General features: G+C 42.9%; 1 protein-coding gene across 1 annotated transcript in view; it reads left to right on the top strand.

The window, feature by feature from the left end:
* Positions 1–10,621, top strand: part of BRINP2 (BMP/retinoic acid inducible neural specific 2) — a 92,335-nt gene that overhangs the window by 25,107 nt on the left and 56,607 nt on the right. The gene's annotated exons all lie outside the window — the stretch shown is intronic.

Genomic DNA, 10,621 nt, shown 5'->3' with positions numbered 1-10,621 from the left:
TTCATTTCTTCAATCAAAATATATTCATTGGGCAGCTGCTGTGTGTCAGACATATTCTGGGAAATCAAAGATAAATAATGCAAAGTTCCTGTCCTTAAGCAGCTCAGTCCATGGAAGCCACAGGCATTCGTGTAAGGTGTACGTAGTCGCGGTTCCAGTAAGTTCTATAACGGAGCAAGGAGGCTACAGGCATAAGACTACAGACTCTGCCGGGGACTATCAGAAAAGCTTTCAGTGAATGGGAAATTTAAGACGAGTGATGACAAACATGCATAGTTTTGCCAGGCAGAGGATAATAATGACAGCTAACATTCGTGGCATGATTAGCATAACTAGTCACTGCTCTGAACCCTTTACCTAACCATTCCAATGACAAACTTATGAGGTGGGTGCTAATATTAGCCTTATTTTATTATGGGGAGGTGGTTCTCCAAATGCAGCAGAACCATCATGAGGGATCTTGTTAGAAATGCAAATTATCGGTCCCCACCCCAGACCTACTGAAACTCTGAAATTCTTCAGGAATCTGCTGCCCTTTCAAATGGGCAGTTAGCAGCTTTCTGAGAGTTCAAAAAATGTAATTTTTAATTTTTTTTCTCTGTAATTTCTCGTATCGGTCATCTCCCTTTTTAATCCTGAAAAAAATATGCACTCGTAGCTGCACAGAGTCACCCGAGGGTGTGTCGTCCACAAGAGGAAACAGAGGTGCCATGTTCAGATCTAATTCGTCACGCGGAACGGCACTGAAAGCCCGGATGAGAGTTTACGGAAGTTTAGGTGAGGGTGGTGGCTATGAGGACAAAGACGTTCAGTTAATTTTGAGCAATTATTTTAGAATCCAGATCGATGGAGCTTAGTGATGGGCGACACTTAAGGGGCAAGAAAGAGGAATATGTTAAAAATCACTACCCAGTTCCTACTGAGCGAGGAGATGGGTGGCACTTGACACTGCCGTACTTGTGAAAATCCGCTGGGGGGCTTCTAACAAGTATGGACTCCACATCTTGATCCTGGGTCAGGCCTTTCACACAAGGACCTTTGCATCTCCAGGCACTGGTACTTTTAAAAAAGGTTTTCCAGATGCTTCTACTATGCACCCATGGTCAATGGTGTCAGAACTTACAGAATTGGGGATACTCGAATACCTGACTCTCTTCCCCAATAAAAGATGTTAGAAAGTTCTAATGACTTTTAATCGAACCCAGAAGTAGCATCTGCAAACTTTTTCTCCTTTTATGCTCATTACAAAGGTAATGAGTGTAAAATGTAGGAAATTTAGGAAACGCAGATTAACTAAAATAAAGGAAATGTTATCTACTCCAAAACCTATCAGCCAATGATAACTACAGTTGGTATTTTGTGTCTGTGTGTGTGTGTGTGCGCGTGTGTGTGTAGAGAGAGAGTTTTTTAAGCAAATATACATTATTTTTAACAGAATAATAACTTGTGTACTGTTCGACGACCTGTGTTCTTCACTTAATATATCTTATTATACAACTTTCTCTATTCTTAAATATTCTTATATAGTATACTTTTAAATGATTGCATTACTCTGCATTGTATGACTATGTCATAATTTGCTCAAGCAACCTGTTATTTGACATTTACGTTGTTTTAGATCTTCCACTATTATAAAGAACGGGTCATAAAATGTAAAACACAATTGAGAATGTGAGGGCTCAACAAAAAGCCCTCAAAAGTTGGGATTCAGTAGAGGAATGAGACATAGGTAAAGATCAGCTTCATTTCTAAAAGAGACGAGTAGAGAATGTGACCTTGATCTAGAACTAAATCAGGCCTGGACGGCACAAGCCTTCCATCGCTTCCCGTCCTAACCACACTGCACACAGGCGGAGCCCGCTATCCCGTTAACTAGAGGACAGACAGCAGGCGGGATGCACGCCCACTGCAGGCAGACGGCAGGCGAAGAGAAAGGAGTCGAGAACCAACAGGGCCAGCTCTGTTCTCTCAAACTCACAGTACAGACAGTTCTCGGTGGAGGTAAACCAGGAGTACTTCTCACGGTGAAGTCCTCCCTTCATGTGATCAGCGGCCTTCGAGGCGGCCTTCAGCGAGTCTCCGTTCCTGCTATTCACGCCCTCGTATCGTCTCCTCTCACAGTGTACCAGGGCGGGTTTACGTGAGCAACAGATACAGCACAAACAACGGTGTGTGACTTCTGAGGCTAGGTCGGCGTGGCTTCGGCCTCGCTCCCTTTGGGTGACCAGCCCTGAGGGAAGCTGGCTTCCGTGTTGCGAGGGTCCTAAGTGGCCCTAGGCTCTCGAGAGGTCCAAGCGAAGAGGAACAGAGACTTCCTCCTGACAGCCAGCACCAATCTGCCAACCTCGGAAATGAGGCAACTCGGCCATGACCCTCTGTGCCTGAACCCACAGCTGCAGCCTCATCAGAGACCCAGAGTTAGGACGACCCAAATCTCTGCCCCGCAGAAATTGCGTGAGATAGTAGTTGTTTTCTATTGTTTTTGGCTGCTAAGTTTTGTGATCATCTGTTACACAGTAATAGATAACTAAAATATTTTGGAAACGTAAATGGCAGTTTCTCTCTCCCAGTTGCCAACCAATAAACATCCTTCTAGCTGAGTCTCTGTGTCCATCTTCAAAATAATCATCCAGATGTAGACTGGCTGGATCAAAAACAATACAGAATTCCAAAGTGATAGGGTTAAATCTCGAGTGTGTTAATTTAGACATCGTGACGTTGGCCTTGAAGTGTGTGGTTAGGTCATCACTGCTCTCATCTAGTTCACACACTGGTCTGCAGAACTATGTCTTTGTTTCCTGCATGGAGACAGTTGGACTGGAGCAGGACTGAGGACAGAACGGTGGCAGGGGCCCCTTGAGGTGGGCGGGCAGCACGAGGGGTCACAGGACATGTGTTGACCTGAAGGATCATCTTTGTAAATTTATCAGAAAAATCCATGTTCATCGATGCTCGATGTGGCTACATCGACAAAGGAGACTTTATGCCCTAAGTATTTGGTGTGTTAGATAGAAACACATGGATAGATGGAAATTCAAAGATTCCTCGAAAGAAGAAAAAAGGACAGATGCGGAGACCATGAAAGAGATAAGTAGAGAGAAGAGAGACGAGGCAAGGATGAAAGAAACAGCCCTTAAAGCAACAGCTAATACGAATGCTGTCGGAGTTAGGGGAAGACATGGCATCCGCGGAGAGGGAGATTTCAGCTAATGATCCCACCCCTAGCAAGCTGCTCCCATTTATGGGCAGGAAGCTATAAAGTGCCAGCAGAAGCAGCAGCATGCTTTTCAAAGGCCTAATTTTAGAACGCTCCAACTAATGCCCCAGGAGTTGCTAGATCTGAATTAAAAACTCCAGGTTCCATCCTCCTCCCTTTTCTTAATAAAGGGCTATTGATTTACTAATGGCCTTTGTATCCTGCCGAAAACAACCCTATAGAAGAAGAAAGATGTTTACCTAGAGCCCGGGTGGCTAGCCGGGGTGGCTAGCGGCTTAGAAAAACAGAGATTCCAGGCCAGCAGAAAGACAGAGGACAGACTCTGAAAAAACTCAGTGCTTAAGACAAAGGGAGGGGCGAAATGCAGGGTAGAAAGAGGCTTTGAAGGGGAAGAGCGATGTCGTGGAAGCCAGATGTCCGCTAGGAGCCAGCCGTGTGAGGGTGGACACGTGGAAGTCCAGTGTGGATGATGGGGTCTCTTGGGTCTCTGTTGGAACTGTAGATGTGTCAGAGGAGTGAAGTGCGACAAAGCCCTCTGGGCTGGTGGGAAAGGCCTGCCCTGGTTCTGGTCCCAGCTCTCCCCTAACTGGTGACACGAGCCTCACCTTGTAACCACACTCTGGATTCTGGCTCTTCCTCTGTGAAACAAGGGGCCTTTCTCTGTACCCGTTTAGCATTCCAGGACTCAGTTGTGGATGTGGCAACCATCTTCCTGTGGTTTTTCTATATCTGCATCATTTACAGTTTTTCTCTGGCTGGTTCCCTTTCCTCGCCCCCTTAAGAAGGCTGGTACTCAGAGCTGAGAGTTAGAACAGGCCTCTCTGAAGGGATGGAGGGAGATTTGAAGTGAGGGGGCTGCTGGATCTGGAAGCTGTATTTGGAGGAAGAGGCAGGCAAAGCAAAAGAAGGCAGAAACGCAGAAACACAGAAAAGGGGAGAGAAGTCATGGGAGAGGCGGGCGGTGCCGAACGCTGTGGCAAAGTCGAGGTGATGAGGGAGAAGCGGACCCAGGAAGGTAGAACCCAAGGCTACACGCTGAACTCTGGATCCAGGCAACCCGCCCTGGCCATAAAACGCTGGCACCTTGAGAAATTACTTAATCTCTTTAGCTCCTAAATTCCCCATCCATTAAAAGAAAATGACAGTAGAACTCAATGCTATTTATTGTCCTGCAGATCAAACGAGACAGTGTATGTACAGCAACGAGAACAGGGCCTGGTATTGTTATTACTCGGTAAGTATTAGCCACAGGCACTGGAAAGTCCCTCTGTCTGGAGATGGGAAAGTTGCTGTGAGTTTTGCAGAGGTCAAGTGTAACGATGTTTGTGGAAGTGGGTGGGCTGTATGCGAATAGGTTCAAGAACAGTGTCGAGAGCAGTTTGGGGAATAATTTTGTGTCTCTGGAATAAATCAAATAGGAATGGGAAGATAAGCATTTTAAGAAGGGCCCTTACCATTCCCCTTTCCCCGGCGTGGTGGTAGTTAGGGCCTGCTCACTGCTAGTTAACTGCCCTGCAGAGAAGCATCTCCCCAGTACTAGAGCTGTAAGCAGTGGGTGCTACTCTCTGGCCCCTCCTCTGTGACGTTCTATATTCGTATCATAGCCTTGAGTGTTTTAACCCTGCAAGCCACCTCTTGGGGTGTGTTGATGGTACCCAGAGATGTCCTACAGGGTCAAACAAATTTTGTCTTTCTTATTTTCTTTGCCTTTTGGGTTTTTTCTTGCCTAGGTTCCCTACCTCTTTACAACTATACTGCATCACCAAGAAAGAGGCTGCTCTGTCATTCTGGAGGTTAAGAGAAGATGTAGGATGTGGCAGGGCCACGGATGTGAACACATAGACTGTGTTCTGCTCAACAACACAGGATGCCATTCACTTAGACTACAGTGTGAATGGTGTCTCTTGGAGGTGTGCAAGGACAATCTGAATCATAATATACAGTGGCCTTAGAGCAGAGGGGAGGGAGGGTGGGTTCTAAGTCAGGATAAAATAAACAAAACATAAGAACCGAGAGCAGCTCTAATTGAAACTTCAGGGGATGACAAGCCCGGAAAACATATGGCTAATTGCTCCCAAGGCCCACCATGCCAGCTGTGATGTCGGGAGGGCAGTTCCATCCTTTGGGCAGCTCATTAGGGCAGAGACTGAGGATAGATGGGGCGAGACAGAAAGCCCCATCCGGCTTAATCACCAGTGCCTGTTCCAGGATCTGCATGGGCCACCCTCTGTGGGCGGCCTGGCCACGGACGGAGTAAGCACAAGGCAAGAGAGCTGGCAGAACGTCAAGGATGGCGAGGACAGGCGAGAGCTGAAGGAGCGACATTTGCGAATGAGTATGATGAACTGTTTCTGTTTGTTTCAACTCAACCCCAGCTCCGCTCACGTAAGTGGAGCAACCAAGTGTGAGGCGCCGAGGAGGCTGGAAATGAGAGGATTGTCTGACCAGCTATTCGAGCTGGTGGCCGACACTCTCTAGTAAGAACAGCTAAGACTGGTCTCGCTCAGTCGTATGGATGACGAGAGAAATGGAAGCAGAAGAATACGAACACCCGACATCCATTTTTTTTTAAATCGGAAATAGGATTTTTCCGATTATAAAAATAATGCATTCTTTTGTTGAAAAATTTTTGAATATACGTAAAATCATAAAAGAGAAAATAAAATAGATCCATAGTTGCAGCACTTGGCAGCAATCAATATAAATTCACTTGCAACACGTGTCTTCTCAGGAGAGACCACGGCATTGAGCAGATACTTTCTCATTCATTCTACAGTGTTGGCATGTGAGGGTTGGCTGGAAGAGGGTAGTGCATCCTTTGATTATCATTATAGAGAAGTCAAAGCAGCACTTCACTGACTTGCTCAAAGTCTTCGTGATGGCAATGTCTTCTGTCCATTGGTTCTAGTCTCTAATAATAGAAATGACCTGAGCAATTGACATTTGTCTAGTGCTTTTCAGTTGTAAAGAACTTTCTCTTGTGTTATCATCCCACTATATACTTTCCATATGTATTCACCTAAGTTCTAGTTTAAAGGCAGCCATGATTTTAGGGAGGTTAACTTAGTAGTTGGAGGTCGAAAACATCGACAAAATGAAAAAGACAACCTACTGAATGGGAGAAGATATTTGCCAATGATATATCTGATAAGGGGTTAATATCCAAAACATATAAGAAACTCACACAACTTAACACCAAGCAAACAAACAATCTGATTAAAAAATGGGCGAAGGACCTGGCAGACATTTCTTCAGAGGACATACAGATGGCCAACAGACATATGAAAAGATGCTTGACATCATTTACCAATACAAATCAAAACCACGATGATACCACCTCAAACCTGTCAGAATAGCTAACATCAATAAACCAACAAACAAGCATCGGCGAGGATGTGGAGCCAAGGGAACCCTCGTGCACTGTTGGTGGGATTGTAAATTGGTGCAGCCACTATGGAAAATGGTATGGAGGTTCCTCAAAAATAAAAAATAGAACTACCTCGTGACCCAGCAATTCCACCTCTGGGTATTCAAAGGAACTCAAAACACTAATTTGAAAAGATATATGCACCTCTATGTTCATTGCAGCATTATTTATACTAGCCAAGATATGGAAATGGAATCAACCTAAGTGTCTATCAATAGACAAATGGATAAAGAAGATGCGAGATATCTATGTATATATGTATATATATATATCTATAAATGTATATATATGTGTGTATGTATACATATATATGTGTATGTATACATATATATGTGTATGGAGAGAGAGAGAGAATGCATGTGTGCACATGCATGTTCTTATTCAGCCCAAAAAAGAATGAAATCTTGCCATTGAGACAACATGCATGGACCTAGAGGGCATTATGCTAAGTGAAATAAGTCAGAGAGTGACAAATACCATATGATTTCACTTATACATGGAATCTAAAACAAAACAAATGAACAAACAGAACAAAATTACTCATAGATAAAAAGAACAAATTAATGGTCACCGGATGGGAGGGCTTTGGAGGGCTGGGTGAAAAAGGTGAAAGAGATTAAGAAGTACAAATTGGCAGTTACAAGATAGTCCTGGGATGTAAAGTACAGCATAGGGGATACAGTCAATATCATCGTAATAACTACGTATGGTGTCAGGTGCGTACTAGACTTATCCGGGGGATCATATTTATAAAATGTCTGATCACTATGTTGTACACTTGAAACGAATATAATACTGTACATCAAATGCAATTGAAGTTACAGTGCATCTCCACGTATGGGAATGGGGTAGGCAGTGCACGTGCACAGAAATACACAGGAGCGGATGAATTATGGATCTATCCAGCCCTCCGTTATCCAGTGTGGCAGCCACTGGAAACATGTGACTACTGAGCACTTAATATGTGGCTCATGCAACTGAGAAACTAAGTTTTAAATTTTCATTTAATTTTAACTAATTTAAAATTTAAAACTTATACTAAATTCAGTTATTAGAAAAATTTTAAGTATGCTTGGAATAACTCAGGTATGTTAATTTGTTTTTTCAACTGAATATTATTTCAAACGTAAATTAGAATCAAGTAATTCTGTTGAAAAAAATAACATCTGCATTGAGATGTGTTATAAGTGTAGAATACACTCCATTTTTCAGACGCAGAGTGAAAAAATATAAAATACCTTGGCAATATTTTTCTTATATTAATTACATGTTTAAATGACAATGTTTTAGATTCCTTGGGTTAAGTAAATGTTATTAAAATTAATTGCATCTATTTCACCTTTTTAATGTAGGTACTAGTAAATTTAAAATATCTATGTAGTTTTTATTGGATAACACTTGATTCAGCCACGTGTAGCAAGTCTCCAGTTATATCTTCTACAATGTAAAGAATGAGCGTCTGTCTGTATTAAAACTATATCTTAGACATTCCTCATTTATTCCAATAGACAAATGTATTTTAGAATAATGGGTTGGTAAATAGCATAGGTATCAGAGTTAGAGCAATACAGTTTCAATGTTGGCTGCATGAACTATGTAACAATGTTTGATTTTTTTTTTGCACACTGTAACAATTTCAATCTAGTAGAAAAATTATACATGAGTACAAGTAAATCCCATATGCCTTTTACTCAGAGATGCCATTCAGGTTTTGCAAGTGACCTAATAATGTCTCTTATAACAAAAGATCCAACCCAGGATTGCACATTGCACGCAGTTGTCATGCCTTTTGTCTCAAGGCTACACCACGTGGTTTATTCTAGTTTCTGTCCTTTCCATATTTATAATGCCCTTCTTTGACCATGAGAAACTTAGCTCCTGTTATTCTCAATGTATTTGCTTATTCGCTAAATCCTCCTGCATGTAACCAATTTCTTGAGTCTGTTGGGCTGTTTCCCCACTCAACCACCTCCCTCATGTAGATACAGACCCTTCCTAGGTCACCCCTCAATGACACACATAAGACTGTCTATTGGCTTTTTGACCAAAGAAGGAAGGAAGGAAGGAAGGAAGGAAGGAAGGAAGGAAGGAAGGAAGGAAGGAAGGAAGGAAGGAACTGTTGTGAGGAGCTGTCCTGTGCATTACGGGGCGTTTAACATCTCTACCTGCCCTTAATGCTGGATGTAGCTCCTGTCTCCAAATTCCTACCACCAAAATTTCTCCAGAAATCGACAAAGGTCTCTTGGAGACAAATCTTCTTCTCTCTCTCTGTCTCTCTGTCTGTCTGTCTGTCTGTCTCTCTGTCTCTGTCTCTCTCTCTCTCTTCTCTGTCTCTCTTTCTTACACACACACACACACACACACACACACACACACACACACACTGGTTGAAACCACCGGAGTAAGTGGTTGGCTCTGTCTTAACTATATTCCATATTACCCTGTTTGAGAAATGGAATATTTGATTTAATTTTAAAAATTCTTAACAAGGTTACTTTATACTACTTTTCCAAAGATTTGGACTGAAAATCAATGATACGATATAAAATTAGGCTGAAAATAATTTAATCTTAATTTTGACTTGGAAATCACCGATTTGAACCTCAGTAACACTGAGCTGTGGATGCATGCAGGTCCTAGGCAGCAAAGTCTTCCTAACGCGACTTTGGCTCATACAGACTGCCTGCTATAAGAGAATTATAGTAAGAGTTTGCACTAACGTTTTCTTCCAAAGAAATCCAAGCATTACCTTCTAGTCTTTTCTCCTACTGTTCCCTTCATGCATTTTACATCTTAGTTAAATGGACTGTTCTTTGTCCAATAAACATTAGTTGGATGAATGAGTAGATATTTATTAAATTCCCTAAAAGGAAGGAAGAAGGAAACTTATTACCATATCTTACAAAGGGTTTGATTTGTCAAAAATAGTTCAAATAGTCAGCCACAGTGTGAGCCGGAATGAAGTCTGAATTAAGATTTTTAAAGAATTACTTTAGTTTTCCATTGGAGGCTCTTAAAGCTTTTTGTGCAAGGACCAGACAGTGTGCAAATTGCTTCAGCCTATCTCAGTCTACAGTGCCATTTTTTAGTGGAGAAAGAACTTGGTGTCAAAGAATTGGAGAGGAACCCAGCAAACAAATACATAAAATTGGCGACGACTCAGCAGTTGCATACCAAATGATCAACGCGGTGGAACCTTAACTCCTCAAGGCAACTCTGAGGTGACCCTGACTTCACAGCACCATTCCTTCTGCACCCCCTGCTAGAGTGGGGGTTTCGGTGACCTGGGCAGGGTGTGTGTGCTTTGCATGAAGGCCCAGAATGACGAGGCAGCAACCTTCTCAGCCGAAGGCTGAATGAGAGTGCTCAGTAAACTCCTCCGGGGAGCTGAGTGTAGTGTAGGGGCACCAACTTCGGGAGACCTGCCATAATTAACCTAAGAGGTTGCTAACATACAAGCAACCTGTAGCGACCAGCGTGAGGGAGGGAGAATCCGTTAATTCATAGGACTGAGGACAGGACTCGCGATGGTGGATGACCTTGTTCTCCATCAGATCTTTTCAAATAACGGACCACACTTTCGGAAATGATGCCCTGAGGCCAGCAACTCCAGGAGGCTGACTGCGAGTTCCTTATCTGCCTTCAAGCTGGCTCTCGCCTCCACGCTATACACCCCACACTGACTGTAGGCACCTTGTCTTCTCACACCACCCTCCCTCCCACTGCCCACAAGTACCAATCGAAAGCCTGTGGGGGGCAGGGGAGAGAAAGTCAGTTTTATCAAAAACAAACAAAACCCCAACAAATAAAACACACAAAAAAAGAAAAACCATTTAGGGATAGGTTTTTCGGGTAATGATTCTTCCTCAGTGTACTTACTGACATTCATTGAGCAGCATATAGTTTATTTTAGCTGGAGTTTGTGATGTAGCATCTATATTTAATTCCACAAGCTGTCAGGCAACTCATATATTTAC

This window comes from Pteropus alecto, unplaced genomic scaffold (assembly GCF_000325575.1).
Source record: "Pteropus alecto unplaced genomic scaffold, ASM32557v1 scaffold101, whole genome shotgun sequence".
In the NCBI taxonomy this organism is placed as follows: Eukaryota; Metazoa; Chordata; class Mammalia; order Chiroptera; family Pteropodidae; genus Pteropus; species Pteropus alecto.
Note: the sequence above shows the minus strand (reverse complement) of the source record. Positions and strands in the feature narration are given on the sequence as shown.